The 19,146-nt window shown below is 46.3% G+C and overlaps 13 non-coding genes across 13 annotated transcripts; 7 read left to right on the forward strand and 6 right to left on the reverse strand.

Annotated features, from left to right (window-relative positions):
* Positions 1 to 1,068: 1,068 nt before the first annotated feature.
* On the forward strand, positions 1,069 to 1,140 carry Trnaq-uug (transfer RNA glutamine (anticodon UUG)). The gene has a single exon. It is a non-coding gene; the product is annotated as a tRNA-Gln (tRNA).
* A 498-nt stretch (positions 1,141 to 1,638) lies between these two features.
* Trnap-ugg (transfer RNA proline (anticodon UGG)) lies at positions 1,639 to 1,710 on the reverse strand. Its single transcript has one exon. It is a non-coding gene; the product is annotated as a tRNA-Pro (tRNA).
* Positions 1,711 to 4,659: 2,949 nt separating this feature from the next.
* Trnaq-uug (transfer RNA glutamine (anticodon UUG)) lies at positions 4,660 to 4,731 on the forward strand. Its single transcript has one exon. It is a non-coding gene; the product is annotated as a tRNA-Gln (tRNA).
* A 1,125-nt stretch (positions 4,732 to 5,856) lies between these two features.
* On the forward strand, positions 5,857 to 5,928 carry Trnaq-uug (transfer RNA glutamine (anticodon UUG)). The gene has a single exon. It is a non-coding gene; the product is annotated as a tRNA-Gln (tRNA).
* Positions 5,929 to 6,426: 498 nt separating this feature from the next.
* Positions 6,427 to 6,498, reverse strand: Trnap-ugg (transfer RNA proline (anticodon UGG)). The gene has a single exon. It is a non-coding gene; the product is annotated as a tRNA-Pro (tRNA).
* A 1,125-nt stretch (positions 6,499 to 7,623) lies between these two features.
* Positions 7,624 to 7,695, reverse strand: Trnap-ugg (transfer RNA proline (anticodon UGG)). Its single transcript has one exon. It is a non-coding gene; the product is annotated as a tRNA-Pro (tRNA).
* A 2,949-nt stretch (positions 7,696 to 10,644) lies between these two features.
* Trnaq-uug (transfer RNA glutamine (anticodon UUG)) lies at positions 10,645 to 10,716 on the forward strand. Its single transcript has one exon. It is a non-coding gene; the product is annotated as a tRNA-Gln (tRNA).
* Positions 10,717 to 11,839: 1,123 nt separating this feature from the next.
* On the forward strand, positions 11,840 to 11,911 carry Trnaq-uug (transfer RNA glutamine (anticodon UUG)). Its single transcript has one exon. It is a non-coding gene; the product is annotated as a tRNA-Gln (tRNA).
* A 498-nt stretch (positions 11,912 to 12,409) lies between these two features.
* On the reverse strand, positions 12,410 to 12,481 carry Trnap-ugg (transfer RNA proline (anticodon UGG)). Its single transcript has one exon. It is a non-coding gene; the product is annotated as a tRNA-Pro (tRNA).
* Positions 12,482 to 13,036: 555 nt separating this feature from the next.
* Trnaq-uug (transfer RNA glutamine (anticodon UUG)) lies at positions 13,037 to 13,108 on the forward strand. Its single transcript has one exon. It is a non-coding gene; the product is annotated as a tRNA-Gln (tRNA).
* Positions 13,109 to 13,606: 498 nt separating this feature from the next.
* On the reverse strand, positions 13,607 to 13,678 carry Trnap-ugg (transfer RNA proline (anticodon UGG)). The gene has a single exon. It is a non-coding gene; the product is annotated as a tRNA-Pro (tRNA).
* A 554-nt stretch (positions 13,679 to 14,232) lies between these two features.
* On the forward strand, positions 14,233 to 14,304 carry Trnaq-uug (transfer RNA glutamine (anticodon UUG)). Its single transcript has one exon. It is a non-coding gene; the product is annotated as a tRNA-Gln (tRNA).
* Positions 14,305 to 14,802: 498 nt separating this feature from the next.
* Trnap-ugg (transfer RNA proline (anticodon UGG)) lies at positions 14,803 to 14,874 on the reverse strand. The gene has a single exon. It is a non-coding gene; the product is annotated as a tRNA-Pro (tRNA).
* Positions 14,875 to 19,146: the final 4,272 nt, after the last annotated feature.

Here is a 19,146-nt window from a genome sequence, read left to right on the forward strand (position 1 = left end):
ATATGCAAAATTTTAGCTAGGATCATGTAATGCAAATTGTTAATAGCAGTCCACACGTGAATGGGGAAGGCTCCAAATGCTTATGCTTTTGCTACTAGGATTAATAACGGAACGTAAGGGGTTCAACTGCGAGAAGACGACCTCAGCTGCTTCTCCCAGCATCTCTCCGTTTTGGGTGCTGCATGCACATGCATTTAACAAACGTGCATGCGATGTACTAGTTCCTGGGAAACGAATAGAATCGTTGTACGTGTCAGTCTTTAGGTATAGATATAAGTAATCGAAGACGGCTTAATCCTGCTTCGTAGATTGCTTTCCACAAGACGCACTTGCCAGTATCATTGGCCGGTGGCCCGACATGCAGTTTGCCCCGTTGCATGGCTTACTTTCAGAGACTCGCTAGTTTATCGTAGTGCTTGGTTGTCGCGAAAGTGAAAAGTAGGTCCTGTCCGGCATTTGAATCCGGGACCTCCTGCACCCAAAGCAGGAATCATACCCCTAGACCAACAGTCCGCAAACGTAAGCAGCTGTGCACCCCGCCACCTACTGAGATCTTGCCGCACTTGCTATTGAAGCATTCAATCTGGACCATATTCTCAAAGAGGTTTCTTAATCCGACACCTACAACATGAGCTGTGCTGAGGACCAATGTAGTTGAAGGCTGAAAGAGCTGCTTGAGTTGTGCGACAGTATGTCGATCGTGTGAAGTGCAAATGTAATAGTGTCAAGCACCATCCGCCCACTACGTAGCGTTGTGTGACAGCACGTACTTTTCGACAGTACTCTGTGTCCATAGCTGTTTTCATAGCTAGGCTGCTTCCAGCACAAAGCATCCACCATACGAAAGTGGCTGTTCCGCGATTTTGATTACCTGACCCTTCGACATCACTTCATGTACGAATACTGACAAGAATTCTCGCTAAATTCGAAGTTGTTCCCTCCACTTTCAACCTACTTGGTTGCTTCATTTGCCACGCAAACACTTCCTGAGGACGCTACATGTAATAAATCGCAGCTTACCGGTTTAATGACATGATGCTGCTCAGTTTACGTCCGCTAGAGGCACACGGTTCCATGGTGTAATGGTTAGCACTTTGGACTTTGAATCCAGCGATCCGAGTTCGAGTCTCGGTGGAACCTGATTCAGTGTTTTGCGATCGTTTCTAGAAACGTGTACGAGCTGGCAGTTGGAATTGTATATGCAAAATTTTAGCTAGGATCATGTAATGCAAATTGTTAATAGCAGTCCACACGTGAATGGGGAACGCTCCAAATGCTTATGCTTTTGCTACTAGGATTAATAACGGAACGTAAGGGGTTCAACTGCGAGAAGACGACCTCAGCTGCTTCTCCCAGCATCTCTCCGTTTTGGGTGCTGCATGCACATGCATTTAACAAACGTGTATGCGATGTACTAGTTCCTGGGAAACGAATAGAATCGTTGTACGTGTCAGTCTTTAGGTATAGATATAAGTAATCGAAGACGGCTTAATCCTGCTTCGTAGATTGCTTTCCACAAGACGCACTTGCCAGTATCATTGACCGGAGGCCCGACATGCAGTTTGCCCCGTTGCATGGCTTACTTTCAGAGACTCGCTAGTTTATCGTAGTGCTTGGTTGTCGCGAAAGTGAAAAGTAGGGCCTGTCCGGCATTTGAACCCGGGACCTCCTGCACCCAAAGCAGGAATCATACCCCTAGACCAACAGGCCGCGAAAGTAAGCAGCTGTGCACCCCGCCACCTACTGAGATCTTGCCGCACTTGCTATTGAAGCATCCAATCTGGACCATATTCTCAAAGAGGTTTCTTAATCCGACACCTACAACATGAGCTGTGCTGAGGACCAATGTAGTTGAAGTCTGAAAGAGCTGCTTGAGTTGTGAGACAGTATGTCGATCGTGTGAAGTGCAAATGTAATCGTGTCAAGCACCATCAGCCCACTACGTAGCGTTGTGTGACAGCACGTACTTTTCGACAGTACTCTGTGTCCATAGCTGTTTTCATAGCTAGGCTGCTTCCAACACAAAGCATCCACCATACGAATGTGGCTGTTCCGCGATTTTGATTACCTGACCTTTCGACATCACTTCATGTACGAATACTGGCAAGAATTCTCGCTACATTCGAAGTTGTTCCCTCCACTTTCAACCTACTTGGTTGCTTCATTTGCCACGCAAACACTTCCTGAGGACGCTACATGTAATAAATCGCAGCTTACCGGTTTAATGACATGATGCTGCTCAGTTTAAGTCCGCTAGAGGCACACGGTTCCATGGTGTAATGGTTAGCACTCTGGAATTTGAATCCAGCGATCCGAGTGCGAGTCTCGGTGGTACCTGGTTCAGTGTTTTGCGATCGTTTCTAGAAACGTGTACGAGCTGGCAGTTGGAATTGTATATGCAAAATTTTAGCTAGGATCATGTAATGCAAATTGTTAATAGCAGTCCACACGTGAATGGGGAAGGCTCCAAATGCTTATGCTTTTGCTACTAGGATTAATAACGGAACGTAAGGGGTTCAACTGCGAGAAGACGACCTCAGCTGCTTCTCCCAGCATCTCTCCGTTTTGGGTGCTGCATGCACATGCATTTAACAAACGTGTATGCGATGTACTAGTTCCTGGGAAACGAATAGAATCGTTGTACGTGTCAGTCTTTAGGTATAGATATAAGTAATCGAAGACGGCTTAATCCTGCTTCGTAGATTGCTTTCCACAAGACGCACTTGCCAGTATCATTGGCCGGAGGCCCGACATGCAGTTTGCCCCGTTTCATGGCTTACTTTCAGAGACTCGCTAGTTTATCGTAGTGCTTGGTTGTCGCGAAAGTGAAAAGTAGGGCCTGTCCGGCATTTGAACCCGGGACCTCCTGCACCCAAAGCAGGAATCATACGCCTAGAAAAACAGGCCGCAAACGTAAGCAGCTGTGCACCCCGCCACCTACTGAGATCTTGCCGCACTTGCTATTGAAGCATCCAATCTGGACCATATTCTCAAAGAGGTTTCTTAATCCGACACCTACAACATGAGCTGTGCTGAGGACCAATGTAGTTGAAGGCTGAAAGAGCTGCTTGAGTTGTGAGACAGTATGTCGATCGTGTGAAGTGCAAATGTAATCGTGTCAAGCACCATCAGCCCACTACGTAGCGTTGTGTGACAGCACGTACTTTTCGACAGTACTCTGTGTCCATAGCTGTTTTCATAGCTAGGCTGCTTCCAGCACAAAGCATCCACCATACGAAAGTGGCTGTTCCGCGATTTTGATTACCTGACCCTTCGACATCACTTCATGTACGAATACTGGCAAGAATTCTCGCTACATTCGAAGTTGTTCCCTCCACTTTCAACCTACTTGGTTGCTTCATTTGCCACGCAAACACTTCCTGAGGACGCTACATGTAATAAATCGCAGCTTACCGGTTTAATGACATGATGCTGCTCAGTTTAAGTCCGCTAGAGGCACACGGTTCCATGGTGTAATGGTTAGCACTCTGGAATTTGAATCCAGCGATCCGAGATCGAGTCTCGATGGAACCAGATTCAGTGTTTTGCGATCGTTTCTAGAAACGTGTACGAGCTGGCAGTTGGAATTGTATATGCAAAATTTTAGCTAGGATCATGTAATGCAAATTGTTAATAGCAGTCCACACGTGAATGGGGAACGCTCCAAATGCTTATGCTTTTGCTACTAGGATTAATAACGGAACGTAAGGGGTTCAACTGCGAGAAGACGACCTCAGCTGCTTCTCCCAGCATCTCTCCGTTTTGGGTGCTGCATGCACATGCATTTAACAAACGTGTATGCGATGTACTAGTTCCTGGGAAACGAATAGAATCGTTGTACGTGTCAGTCTTTAGGTATAGATATAAGTAATCGAAGACGGCTTAATCCTGCTTCGTAGATTGCTTTCCACAAGACGCACTTGCCAGTATCATTGGCCGGAGGCCCGACATGCAGTTTGCCCCGTTTCATGGCTTACTTTCAGAGACTCGCTAGTTTATCGTAGTGCTTGGTTGTCGCGAAAGTGAAAAGTAGGGCCTGTCCGGCATTTGAACCCGGGACCTCCTGCACCCAAAGCAGGAATCATACGCCTAGAAAAACAGGCCGCAAACGTAAGCAGCTGTGCACCCCGCCACCTACTGAGATCTTGCCGCACTTGCTATTGAAGCATCCAATCTGGACCATATTCTCAAAGAGGTTTCTTAATCCGACACCTACAACATGAGCTGTGCTGAGGACCAATGTAGTTGAAGGCTGAAAGAGCTGCTTGAGTTGTGAGACAGTATGTCGATCGTGTGAAGTGCAAATGTAATCGTGTCAAGCACCATCAGCCCACTACGTAGCGTTGTGTGACAGCACGTACTTTTCGACAGTACTCTGTGTCCATAGCTGTTTTCATAGCTAGGCTGCTTCCAGCACAAAGCATCCACCATACGAAAGTGGCTGTTCCGCGATTTTGATTACCTGACCCTTCGACATCACTTCATGTACGAATACTGGCAAGAATTCTCGCTACATTCGAAGTTGTTCCCTCCACTTTCAACCTACTTGGTTGCTTCATTTGCCACGCAAACACTTCCTGAGGACGCTACATGTAATAAATCGCAGCTTACCGGTTTAATGACATGATGCTGCTCAGTTTACGTCCGCTAGAGGCACACGGTTCCATGGTGTAATGCTTAGCACTCTGGACTTTGAATCCAGCGATCCGAGTTCGAGTCTCGGTGGAACCTGATTCAGTGTTTTGCGATCGTTTCTAGAAACGTGTACGAGCTGGCAGTTGGAATTGTATATGCAAAATTTTAGCTAGGATCATGTAATGCAAATTGTTAATAGCAGTCCACACGTGAATGGGGAAGGCTCCAAATGCTTATGCTTTTGCTACTAGGATTAATAACGGAACGTAAGGGGTTCAACTGCGAGAAGACGACCTCAGCTGCTTCTCCCAGCATCTCTCCGTTTTGGGTGCTGCATGCACATGCATTTAACAAACGTGCATGCGATGTACTAGTTCCTGGGAAACGAATAGAATCGTTGTACGTGTCAGTCTTTAGGTATAGATATAAGTAATCGAAGACGGCTTAATCCTGCTTCGTAGATTGCTTTCCACAAGACGCACTTGCCAGTATCATTGGCCGGTGGCCCGACATGCAGTTTGCCCCGTTTCATGGCTTACTTTCAGAGACTCGCTAGTTTATCGTAGTGCTTGGTTGTCGCGAAAGTGAAAAGTAGGGCCTGTCCGGCATTTGAACCCGGGACCTCCTGCACCCAAAGCAGGAATCATACCCCTAGAAAAACAGGCCGCAAAAGTAAGCAGCTGTGCACCCCGCCACCTACTGAGATCTTGCCGCACTTGCTATTGAAGCATCCAATCTGGACCATATTCTCAAAGAGGTTTCTTAATCCGACACCTACAACATGAGCTGTGCTGAGGACCAATGTAGTTGAAGGCTGAAAGAGCTGCTTGAGTTGTGAGACAGTATGTCGATCGTGTGAAGTGCAAATGTAATCGTGTCAAGCACCATCAGCCCACTACGTAGCGTTGTGTGACAGCACGTACTTTTCGACAGTACTCTGTGTCCATAGCTGTTTTCATAGCTAGGCTGCTTCCAGCACAAAGCATCCACCATACGAAAGTGGCTGTTCCGCGATTTTGATTACCTGACCCTTCGACATCACTTCATGTACGAATACTGGCAAGAATTCTCGCTACATTCGAAGTTGTTCCCTCCACTTTCAACCTACTTGGTTGCTTCATTTGCCACGCAAACACTTCCTGAGGACGCTACATGTAATAAATCGCAGCTTACCGGTTTAATGACATGATGCTGCTCAGTTTACGTCCGCTAGAGGCACACGGTTCCATGGTGTAATGCTTAGCACTCTGGACTTTGAATCCAGCGATCCGAGTTCGAGTCTCGGTGGAACCTGATTCAGTGTTTTGCGATCGTTTCTAGAAACGTGTACGAGCTGGCAGTTGGAATTGTATATGCAAAATTTTAGCTAGGATCATGTAATGCAAATTGTTAATAGCAGTCCACACGTGAATGGGGAAGGCTCCAAATGCTTATGCTTTTGCTACTAGGATTAATAACGGAACGTAAGGGGTTCAACTGCGAGAAGACGACCTCAGCTGCTTCTCCCAGCATCTCTCCGTTTTGGGTGCTGCATGCGCATGCATTTAACAAACGTGCATGCGATGTACTAGTTCCTGGGAAACGAATAGAATCGTTGTACGTGTCAGTCTTTAGGTGTAGATATAAGTAATCGAAGACGGCTTAATCCTGCTTCGTAGATTGCTTTCCACAAGACGCACTTGCCAGTATCATTGGCCGGAGGCCCGACATGCAGTTTGCCCCGTTTCATGGCTTACTTTCAGAGACTCGCTAGTTTATCGTAGTGCTTGGTTGTCGCGAAAGTGAAAAGTAGGGCCTGTCCGGCATTTGAACCCGGGACCTCCTGCACCCAAAGCAGGAATCATACCCCTAGACCAACAGGCCGCGAAAGTAAGCAGCTGTGCACCCCGCCACCTACTGAGATCTTGCCGCACTTGCTATTGAAGCATCCAATCTGGACCATATTCTCAAAGAGGTTTCTTAATCCGACACCTACAACATCAGCTGTGCTGAGGACCAATGTAGTTGAAGTCTGAAAGAGCTGCTTGAGTTGTGAGACAGTATGTCGATCGTGTGAAGTGCAAATGTAATCGTGTCAAGCACCATCAGCCCACTACGTAGCGTTGTGTGACAGCACGTACTTTTCGACAGTACTCTGTGTCCATAGCTGTTTTCATAGCTAGGCTGCTTCCAGCACAAAGCATCCACCATACGAATGTGGCTGTTCCGCGATTTTGATTACCTGACCCTTCGACATCACTTCATGTACGAATACTGGCAAGAATTCTCGCTACATTCGAAGTTGTTCCCTCCACTTTCAACCTACTTGGTTGCTTCATTTGCCACGCAAACACTTCCTGAGGACGCTACATGTAATAAATCGCAGCTTACCGGTTTAATGACATGATGCTGCTCAGTTTAAGTCCGCTAGAGGCACACGGTTCCATGGTGTAATGGTTAGCACTCTGGAATTTGAATCCAGCGATCCGAGTGCGAGTCTCGGTGGTACCTGGTTCAGTGTTTTGCGATCGTTTCTAGAAACGTGTACGAGCTGGCAGTTGGAATTGTATATGCAAAATTTTAGCTAGGATCATGTAATGCAAATTGTTAATAGCAGTCCACACGTGAATGGGGAAGGCTCCAAATGCTTATGCTTTTGCTACTAGGATTAATAACGGAACGTAAGGGGTTCAACTGCGAGAAGACGACCTCAGCTGCTTCTCCCTGCATCTCTCCGTTTTGGGTGCTGCATGCACATGCATTTAACAAACGTGTATGCGATGTACTAGTTCCTGGGAAACGAATAGAATCGTTGTACGTGTCAGTCTTTAGGTATAGATATAAGTAATCGAAGACGGCTTAATCCTGCTTCGTAGATTGCTTTCCACAAGACGCACTTGCCAGTATCATTGGCCGGAGGCCCGACATGCAGTTTGCCCCGTTTCATGGCTTACTTTCAGAGACTCGCTAGTTTATCGTAGTGCTTGGTTGTCGCGAAAGTGAAAAGTAGGGCCTGTCCGGCATTTGAACCCGGGACCTCCTGCACCCAAAGCAGGAATCATACCCCTAGACCAACAGGCCGCGAAAGTAAGCAGCTGTGCACCCCGCCACCTACTGAGATCTTGCCGCACTTGCTATTGAAGCATCCAATCTGGACCATATTCTCAAAGAGGTTTCTTAATCCGACACCTACAACATGAGCTGTGCTGAGGACCAATGTAGTTGAAGTCTGAAAGAGCTGCTTGAGTTGTGAGACAGTATGTCGATCGTGTGAAGTGCAAATGTAATCGTGTCAAGCACCATCAGCCCACTACGTAGCGTTGTGTGACAGCACGTACTTTTCGACAGTACTCTGTGTCCATAGCTGTTTTCATAGCTAGGCTGCTTCCAGCACAAAGCATCCACCATACGAAAGTGGCTGTTCCGCGATTTTGATTACCTGACCCTTCGACATCACTTCATGTACGAATACTGGCAAGAATTCTCGCTACATTCGAAGTTGTTCCCTCCACTTTCAACCTACTTGGTTGCTTCATTTGCCACGCAAACACTTCCTGAGGACGCTACATGTAATAAATCGCAGCTTACCGGTTTAATGACATGATGCTGCTCAGTTTAAGTCCGCTAGAGGCACACGGTTCCATGGTGTAATGGTTAGCACTCTGGAATTTGAATCCAGCGATCCGAGTGCGAGTCTCGGTGGAACCTGGTTCAGTGTTTTGCGATCGTTTCTAGAAACGTGTACGAGCTGGCAGTTGGAATTGTATATGCAAAATTTTAGCTAGGATCATGTAATGCAAATTGTTAATAGCAGTCCACACGTGAATGGGGAACGCTCCAAATGCTTATGCTTTTGCTACTAGGATTAATAACGGAACGTAAGGGGTTCAACTGCGAGAAGACGACCTCAGCTGCTTCTCCCAGCATCTCTCCGTTTTGGGTGCTGCATGCACATGCATTTAACAAACGTGTATGCGATGTACTAGTTCCTGGGAAACGAATAGAATCGTTGTACGTGTTAGTCTTTAGGTATAGATATAAGTAATCGAAGACGGCTTAATCCTGCTTCGTAGATTGCTTTCCACAAGACGCACTTGCCAGTATCATTGGCCGGAGGCCCGACATGCAGTTTGCCCCGTTTCATGGCTTACTTTCAGAGACTCGCTAGTTTATCGTAGTGCTTGGTTGTCGCGAAAGTGAAAAGTAGGGCCTGTCCGGCATTTGAACCCGGGACCTCCTGCACCCAAAGCAGGAATCATACGCCTAGAAAAACAGGCCGCAAACGTAAGCAGCTGTGCACCCCGCCACCTACTGAGATCTTGCCGCACTTGCTATTGAAGCATCCAATCTGGACCATATTCTCAAAGAGGTTTCTTAATCCGACACCTACAACATGAGCTGTGCTGAGGACCAATGTAGTTGAAGGCTGAAAGAGCTGCTTGAGTTGTGAGACAGTATGTCGATCGTGTGAAGTGCAAATGTAATCGTGTCAAGCACCATCAGCCCACTACGTAGCGTTGTGTGACAGCACGTACTTTTCGACAGTACTCTGTGTCCATAGCTGTTTTCATAGCTAGGCTGCTTCCAGCACAAAGCATCCACCATACGAAAGTGGCTGTTCCGCGATTTTGATTACCTGACCCTTCGACATCACTTCATGTACGAATACTGGCAAGAATTCTCGCTACATTCGAAGTTGTTCCCTCCACTTTCAACCTACTTGGTTGCTTCATTTGCCACGCAAACACTTCCTGAGGACGCTACATGTAATAAATCGCAGCTTACCGGTTTAATGACATGATGCTGCTCAGTTTAAGTCCGCTAGAGGCACACGGTTCCATGGTGTAATGGTTAGCACTCTGGAATTTGAATCCAGCGATCCGAGATCGAGACTCGGTGGTACCTGGTTCAGTGTTTTGCGATCGTTTCTAGAAACGTGTACGAGCTGGCAGTTGGAATTGTATATGCAAAATTTTAGCTAGGATCATGTAATGCAAATTGTTAATAGCAGTCCACACGTGAATGGGGAAGGCTCCAAATGCTTATGCTTTTGCTACTAGGATTAATAACGGAACGTAAGGGGCTCAACTGCGAGAAGACGACCTCAGCTGCTTCTCCCAGCATCTCTCCGTTTTGGGTGCTGCATGCACATGCATTTAACAAACGTGTATGCGATGTACTAGTTCCTGGGAAACGAATAGAATCGTTGTACGTGTCAGTCTTTAGGTATAGATATAAGTAATCGAAGACGGCTTAATCCTGCTTCGTAGATTGCTTTCCACAAGACGCACTTGCCAGTATCATTGGCCGGAGGCCCGACATGCAGTTTGCCCCGTTTCATGGCTTACTTTCAGAGACTCGCTAGTTTATCGTAGTGCTTGGTTGTCGCGAAAGTGAAAAGTAGGGCCTGTCCGGCATTTGAACCCGGGACCTCCTGCACCCAAAGCAGGAATCATACGCCTAGAAAAACAGGCCGCAAACGTAAGCAGCTGTGCACCCCGCCACCTACTGAGATCTTGCCGCACTTGCTATTGAAGCATCCAATCTGGACCATATTCTCAAAGAGGTTTCTTAATCCGACACCTACAACATGAGCTGTGCTGAGGACCAATGTAGTTGAAGGCTGAAAGAGCTGCTTGAGTTGTGAGACAGTATGTCGATCGTGTGAAGTGCAAATGTAATCGTGTCAAGCACCATCAGCCCACTACGTAGCGTTGTGTGACAGCACGTACTTTTCGACAGTACTCTGTGTCCATAGCTGTTTTCATAGCTAGGCTGCTTCCAGCACAAAGCATCCACCATACGAAAGTGGCTGTTCCGCGATTTTGATTACCTGACCCTTCGACATCACTTCATGTACGAATACTGGCAAGAATTCTCGCTACATTCGAAGTTGTTCCCTCCACTTTCAACCTACTTGGTTGCTTCATTTGCCACGCAAACACTTCCTGAGGACGCTACATGTAATAAATCGCAGCTTACCGGTTTAATGACATGATGCTGCTCAGTTTACGTCCGCTAGAGGCACACGGTTCCATGGTGTAATGCTTAGCACTCTGGACTTTGAATCCAGCGATCCGAGTTCGACTCTCGGTGGAACCTGATTCAGTGTTTTGCGATCGTTTCTAGAAACGTGTACGAGCTGGCAGTTGGAATTGTATATGCAAAATTTTAGCTAGGATCATGTAATGCAAATTGTTAATAGCAGTCCACACGTGAATGGGGAAGGCTCCAAATGCTTATGCTTTTGCTACTAGGATTAATAACGGAACGTAAGGGGTTCAACTGCGAGAAGACGACCTCAGCTGCTTCTCCCAGCATCTCTCCGTTTTGGGTGCTGCATGCACATGCATTTAACAAACGTGCATGCGATGTACTAGTTCCTGGGAAACGAATAGAATCGTTGTACGTGTCAGTCTTTAGGTATAGATATAAGTAATCGAAGACGGCTTAATCCTGCTTCGTAGATTGCTTTCCACAAGACGCACTTGCCAGTATCATTGGCCGGTGGCCCGACATGCAGTTTGCCCCGTTGCATGGCTTACTTTCAGAGACTCGCTAGTTTATCGTAGTGCTTGGTGTCGCGAAAGTGAAAAGTAGGGCCTGTCCGGCATTTGAATCCGGGACCTCCTGCACCCAAAGCAGGAAACATACACCTAGACCAACAGGCCGCAAAAGTTAGCAGCTGTGCACCCCGCCACCTACTGAGATCTTGCCGCACTTGCTACTGAAGCATCCAATCTGGACCATATTCTCAAAGAGGTTTCTTAATCCGACACCTACAACATGAGCTGTGCTGAGGACCAATGTAGTTGAAGGCTGAAAGAGCTGCTTGAGTTGTGAGACAGTATGTCGATCGTGTGAAGTGCAAATGTAATCGTGTCAAGCACCATCAGCCCACTACGTAGCGTTGTGTGACAGCACGTACTTTTCGACAGTACTCTGTGTCCATAGCTGTTTTCATAGATAGGCTGCTTCCAGCACAAAGCATCCACCATACGAAAGTGGCTGTTCCGCGATTTTGATTACCTGACCCTTCGACATCACTTCATGTACGAATACTGGCAAGAATTCTCGCTACAGTCGAAGTTGTTCCTTCCACTTTCAACCTACTTGGTTGCTTCATTTGCCACGCAAAGACTTCTTGAGGACGCTACATGTAAAAATCGCAGCTTACCGGTTTAATGACATGACGATGCTCAAAATATGACCGCTAGAGGCACACGGTTCCATGCTGTAATGGTTAGCACTCTGGACTTTGAATCCAGCGATCCGAGTTCGAGTCTCGGTGGAACCTGATTCAGTGTTTTGAGATCGTGTCTAGAAACGTGTACGAGCTGGCAGTTGGAATTGTATATGCAAAATTTTAGCTAGGATCATGTAATGCAAATTGTTAATGGCAGTCCACACGTGAATGGGGAACGCTCCAAATGCTTATGCTTTTGCTACTAGGATTAATAACGGAACGTAAGGGGTTCAAATGCGAGAAGACGACCTCAGCTGCTTCTCCCTGCATCTCTCCGTTTTGGGTGCTGCATGCACATGCATTTAACAAACGTGCATGCGATGTACTAGTTCCTGGGAAACGAATAGAATCGTTGTACGTGTCAGTCTTTAGGTATAGATATAAGTAATCGAAGACGGCTTAATCCTGCTTCGTAGATTGCTTTCCACAAGACGCACTTGCCAGTATCATTGGCCGGTGGCCCGACATGCAGTTGGCCCCGTTGCATGGCTTACTTTCAGAGACTCGCTAGTTTATCGTAGTGCTTGGTTGTCGCGAAAGTGAAAAGTAGGGCCTGTCCGGCATTTGAACCCGGGACCTCCTGCACCCAAAGCAGGAATCATACCCCTAGACCAACAGGCCGCAAAAGTAAGCACCTGTGCACCCCGCCACCTACTGAGATCTTGCCGCACTTGCTATTGAAGCATCCAATCTGGACCATATTCTCAAAGAGGTTTCTTAATCCGACACCTACAACATGAGCTGTGCTGAGGACCAATGTAGTTGAAGGCTGAAAGAGCTGCTTGAGTTGTGAGACAGTATGTCGATCGTGTGAAGTGCAAATGTAATCGTGTCAAGCACCATCAGCCCACTACGTAGCGTTGTGTGACAGCACGTACTTTTCGACAGTACTCTGTGTCCATAGCTGTTTTCATAGCTAGGCTGCTTCCAGCACAAAGCATCCACCATACGAAAGTGGCTGTTACGCGATTTTGATTACCTGGCCCTTCGACATCACTTCATGTACGAATACTGGCAAGAATTCTCGCTACATTCGAAGTTGTTCCCTCCACTTTCAACCTACTTGGTTGCTTCATTTGCCACGCAAACACTTCCTGAGGACGCTACATGTAATAAATCGCAGCTTACCGGTTTAATGACATGACGATGCTCAAAATATGACCGCTAGAGGCACACGGTTCCATGGTGTAATGGTTAGCTCTCTGGACTTTGAATCCAGCTATCCGAGTTCGAGTCTCGGTGGAACCTGATTCAGTGTTTTGCGATCGTTTCTAGAAACGTGTACGAGCTTGCAGTTGGAATTGTATATGCAAAATTTTAGCTAGGATCATGTAATGCAAATTGTTAATAGCAGTCCACACGTGAATGGGGAACGCTCCAAATGCTTATGCTTTTGCTACTAGGATTAATAACGGAACGTAAGGGGTTCAACTGCGAGAAGACGACCTCAGCTGCTTCTCCCAGCATCTCTCCGTTTTGGGTGCTGCATGCACATGCATTTAACAAACGTGCATGCGATGTACTAGTTCCTAGGAAACGAATAGAATCGTTGTACGTGTCAGTCTTTAGGTATAGATATAAGTAATCGAAGACGGCTTAATCCTGCTTCGTAGATTGCTTTCCACAAGACGCACTTGCCAGTATCATTGGCCGGTGGCCCGACATGCAGTTTGCCCCGTTGCATGGCTTACTTTCAGAGACTCGCTAGTTTATCGTAGTGCTTGGTTGTCGCGAAAGTGAAAAGTAGGGCCTGTCCGGCATTTGAACCCGGGACCTCCTGCACCCAAAGCAGGAATCATACCCCTAGACCAACAGGCCGCAAAAGTAAGCACTTGTGCACCCCGCCACCTACTGAGATCTTGGCGCACTTGCTATTGAAGCATCCAATCTGGACCATATTCTCAAAGAGGTTTCTTAATCCGACACCTACAACATGAGCTGTGCTGAGGACCAATGTCGTTGAAGGCTGAAAGAGCTGATTGAGTTGTGAGACAGTATGTCGATCGTGTGAAGTGCAAATGTAATCGTGTCAAGCACCATCAGCCCACTACGTAGCGTTGTGTGACAGCACGTACTTTTCGACAGTACTCTGTGTCCATAGCTGTTTTCATAGCTAGGCTGCTTCCAGCACAAAGCATCCACCATACGAAAGTGGCTGTTCCGCGATTTTGATTACCTGACCCTTCGACATCACTTCATGTACAAATACTGGCAAGAATTCTCGCTGCAGTCGAAGTTGTTCCTTCCACTTTCAACCTAATTGGTTGCTTCATTTGCCACGCAAACACTTCCTGAGGACGCTACATGTAAAAATCGCAGCTTACCGGTTTAATGACATGACGATGCTCAAAATATGACCGCTAGAGGCACACGGTTCCATGGTGTAATGGTTAGCACTCTGGACTTTGAATCCAGCGATCCGAGTTCGAGTCTCGGTGGAACCTGATTCAGTGTTTTGCGATCGTTTCTAGAAACGTGTACGAGCTGGCAGTTGGAATTGTATATGCAAAATTTTAGCTAGGATCATGTAATGCAAATTGTTAATGGCAGTCCACACGTGAATGGGGAACGCTCCAAATGCTTATGCTTTTGCTACTAGGATTAATAACGGAACGTAAGGGGTTCAACTGCGAGAAGACGACCTCAGCTGCTTCTCCCAGCATCTCTCCGTTTTGGGTGCTGCATGCACATGCATTTAACAAACGTGCATGCGATGTACTAGTTCCTGGGAAACGAATAGAATCGTTGTACGTGTCAGTCTTTAGGTATAGATATAAGTAATCGAAGACGGCTTAATCCTGCTTCGTAGATTGCTTTCCACAAGACGCACTTGCCAGTATCATTGGCCGGTGGCCCGACATGCAGTTTGCCCCGTTTCATGGCTTACTTTCAGAGACTCGCTAGTTTATCGTAGTGCTTGGTTGTCGCGAAAGTGAAAAGTAGGGCCTGTCCGGCATTTGAACCCGGGACCTCCTGCACCCAAAGCAGGAATCATACCCCTAGACCAACAGGCCGCGAAAGTAAGCAGCTGTGCACCTCGCCACCTACTGAGATCTTGGCGCACTTGCTATTGAAGCATCCTATCTGGACCATAATCTCAAAGAGGTTTCTTAATCCGACACCTACAACATGAGCTGTGCTGAGGACCAATGTCGTTGAAGGCTGAAAGAGCTGATTGAGTTGTGAGACAGTATGTCGATCGTGTGAAGTGCAAATGTAATCGTGTCAAGCACCATCAGCCCACTACGTAGCGTTGTGTGACAGCACGTACTTTTCGACAGTACTCTGTGTCCATAGCTGTTTTCATAGCTAGGCTGCTTCCAGCACAAAGCATCCACCATACGAAAGTGGCTGTTCCGCGATTTTGATTACCTGACCCTTCGACATCACTTCATGTACGAATAATGGCAAGAATTCTCGCTACATTCGAAGTTGTTCCCTCCACTTTCAACCTACTTGGTTGCTTCATTTGCCACGCAAACACTTCCTGAGGACGCTACATGTAATAAATCGCAGCTTACCGGTTTAATGACATGATGCTGCTCAGTTTAAGTCCGCTAGAGGCACACGGTTCCATGCTTTAGCCGTCGCCGCGGTCGGACGTGCTTGTTGTTTACTCCGCGTACGTTAGCGCTATCGCCGGTGTTTGGTGTTTACGTGAAGTTAGCTGTACATTTTCGCTGTTATTTTTTGAGTGGTGTCTCTGATAAGTGTTTTTATAGTGCTTTCGTCCGTTCCACGTTTCGTGCTTCGCCGCAATTTCGGTTGTTGCCGGAATTTCGTCGGAACCGACGACCATGTCTGACACCGTCAGGAAGAATACTTTAGTCTTCTCGTTCGAGAAAGAAACACGGCCGGTCCAACCCACTGCGCTGGAAATCCACGATTGGCTGACTGAGGTAATCGGTATAAATTCTGACTCTGTTCATACCACGCAATTAGATGCTGAAAAATACTGTGTTTTTGTTAAATTTCTGAACTCAGTGACAGTCGATAAGTTGCTTGCAAAATGGGGTAATTCCGTCGAATTTGTTCACCGAGACGGTTCAAAAAGTAATGTCTCTGTACGAAAAGCTGATATCATGTACACCAATGTCAGGATTTTGAATGTTCCAATTGAAATTGATAATCAGTTGATCAAGGACGCTCTATCTAAATATGGCGAAGTTAAATCTATCTATAACGAAAGATGGTCGAAGCTATACAAGATACAATGTTTTAATGGCATTAGATCCGTTGAAATGGAGGTGAAAGCCAACATTCCGTCCCATATATCCGTTGCAGGCCATAAAGCACATGTTGTGTATTCTGGTCAGGAGCGCACGTGCAATATTTGCAATGAGACAGGTCATTTCCGACAAGATTGTCCGCGCCGTGTTTTTGTTCTTCGGAACAATCTAACACAGCGCCAAAAACTGACCCTCAGCGATGTCTTACCAAATAGCACTTCCCTTCTTTCGGTTAACGACAGTGGTGCATGTACTTCTGCAGTGCCCGCCATAACTACTACGGAGTTCCCTCCCCTGAGCGTCATTACATCACACCCTTCTGTTCCCGATTGCGATCTCCCGAATAAGAAGCGACCGTTGGAAACGACCGATGACGGCTCGGACGGCGAGTCCGCCCGTAATTCGCCTTCCACCCGCAAGCAGAAGCAATGTAATGCGGATGTGCTCGAGGAAACAAACAGTACATGTATTGACGTGACGACAGCCGCTGAGCCAACCCGGCCGCTGTCGGCGGCTGAACAGGTACAAACGGTCCACGGAGGGGACGCAGTAACGATTGTCGCGGAGACGGATGAGGCGCACTCCGAAGCACAGGAGGTGACGGAGCGGAACCCAACTCAAGAACTTACAGACCCACAAACCGCCGACTCAGTCAGTGCTCTGGAGCTAGTGACGGAAGAACAAGGAAATGACACTCGTAAAAAGGACGCTGTTGAGGCAGCTTCGGTCACAACGGTGGTAAAGATAGACAATCCGACTGACGGCGCGTTGAACCAAGATGTCCGAAGACGCCGACTCAAACCGCAACCTACTCTCAAAGCTTCCCGTAACCAAAGCAAACAACAACCAGCACAAGAGGAAGCGACGGCCAAGAACGTCTTGTATGAAATCATCACGGAAAGACCTAAGGAGGTACCTTCAAGTGACATTAGTGATGCAAAGCCCCTCGGTAAAACTAAAACCCGAGATGTTCGGAATCCTGCACCAAAATGAGGCTGTAAGATGAAAAAAAAAAAAAAAGGATTTTGTTGAACCAGTTTCATTTCTAATTGTACTACTGTCTTAGTCATATTTCAGAGGAACCAGATGAAGTGTTTACCGAGCTTCAAATACTGACTATTCTTTTAGATGTTTGTTTAAGCGGAGTCGTTCTCCCTTCTAGAAGCTGCACATCTCTTTTCTTTTTTTTTTTATTAATATTTTGTTATCTTTTTAATCACTTATTTACTTTTTATGCAAACTAAATGTCCCAGGCATATACAATTACGACTATCAATATTAACAGGATTACATCCGTGACTAAAGTTACAGCGCTCAAGGATTATTTATATGAGTCAGGGACGGACATTGCTTTCCTACAGGAAGTAGTGCTGACTAATCTTACAGTGCCTGGATATTTGGCGATTTTAAATGTCTCACTTGACACCAACGTCGGTACAGCAATTTTAGTCAGGGAGGGGATTCCTGTCTCGGATATCGAGAGGTTGGACTCCGGCAGAGCGATAGGTATAAAAGTCTTTGGTTCTACCCTTATCAATCTGTATGCCCCTTCTGGCACATCCAATAGAATGGAAAGAGCACAGTTCTATAAAGAAGAAATCATTTATTTATTACGGAAAAACCCAAAAGATCTTATAATAGGCGGTGATTTTAATTGTGTGATAAATAAGAAAGACCAAGTTCCGAATTTTAATAACTGCAATGAACTGAAGCGTTTCGTCACTGTTTTACAGCTTAAAGATGCTTGGGAAATAATGTATCCCACATTTGTGGCATTTACATTCCTAGGTCCTCACTCACGTAGCAGGATCGACAGACTCTACATATCGCAAAGTCTAGTTAGCTCCTTCATTAAAGCAGAGACGATTCCAGTTTACTTTTCTGATCATAGCTCCGTGCTAGCTTCCATCAACCTTACTGCGCAACCCACTCGCCGTTTTAGAAGTTCATGGCACCTTAATACGTCACTGATGCAGGACGACGGATTAGAAGAAAGTTTGACAGAAGCGTGGGCATTGTGCCTCCGCTCTGCAGATAGACACGTCTCAGTACTAGACTGGTGGTGCAACAGGGCAAAGCCTAAACTGAGAAAAGTTCTCATCCAGTATAGTGTACAACGATCGAAAGACTTAAAAAATTCCATAGAATTTTATTATACCATGCTGCGAAATTTATATGAGCAGGCAAACACTTCCAACGTCCGTCTGGCAGATATCAAGCAAACTAAGGCCAAATTGCTCAGTCTTAAAAGACAGCAGATGGAGGGTCTGAAATTAAAATCCAAGGCTAAGACAGTCGTGGAGGATGAACATGCTTCCTTGTACCATCTACTGAAGCACGAAAGAAACAGGAGACGCACCTTCATTGATGGACTTCAGTCTGAAACTGGCGAGACACTCACGACTCAGAGAGACATCGTCAATGCAGTGCACAAATATTACGAAGACCTATACACTGCCAACCCGTTATGTGAAGAGTCCTTCGATGAGTTCCTTAATTCCATAGCTCCACAGGTCTCGGACGAGGAAAACGAAGACCTTCTCGTTGAGTGTACTAACGAAGATATCCACAGAATCATCTGCAAATCTCCTCTGAGGAAATCGCCGGGACCGGATGGTTTGCCTGTTGAATTTTATAAACGATACTGGCCACTGATTGGTGACATGTTTACCCGAATGACGAACGAGGTGCTTCAGGGAAAGCATTTACCTGCTGTTTTTAAAGAGAGCACAATAGTACTAATCCCAAAAAATGCTGCAAAAAGAAACCTCAACAACTTTCGTCCTATCTCCCTGTTAAACTCCGATTATAAAATCATCGGCAGAATTTTAAACAACAGACTCTCACAGTTGGCCAAAAAGATAGTAAGTCCATACCAGTCCTGTGTGCCTACCAAGAGCATTTTCAAAAGCATAGCTGAATATAGAGATATAATTGCAATCACTGCTGTGACCACCATAAAATGTGCTATCATGTTTATTGACTTCCAGAAAGCATTTGATCGTGTGGATCATAGATTCCTTAGTGCCACACTGAACAAAATAGGTTTTAATGAGC

Source organism: Schistocerca gregaria, chromosome 3 (assembly GCF_023897955.1).
Source record: "Schistocerca gregaria isolate iqSchGreg1 chromosome 3, iqSchGreg1.2, whole genome shotgun sequence".
Classification (NCBI taxonomy): Eukaryota; Metazoa; Arthropoda; class Insecta; order Orthoptera; family Acrididae; genus Schistocerca; species Schistocerca gregaria.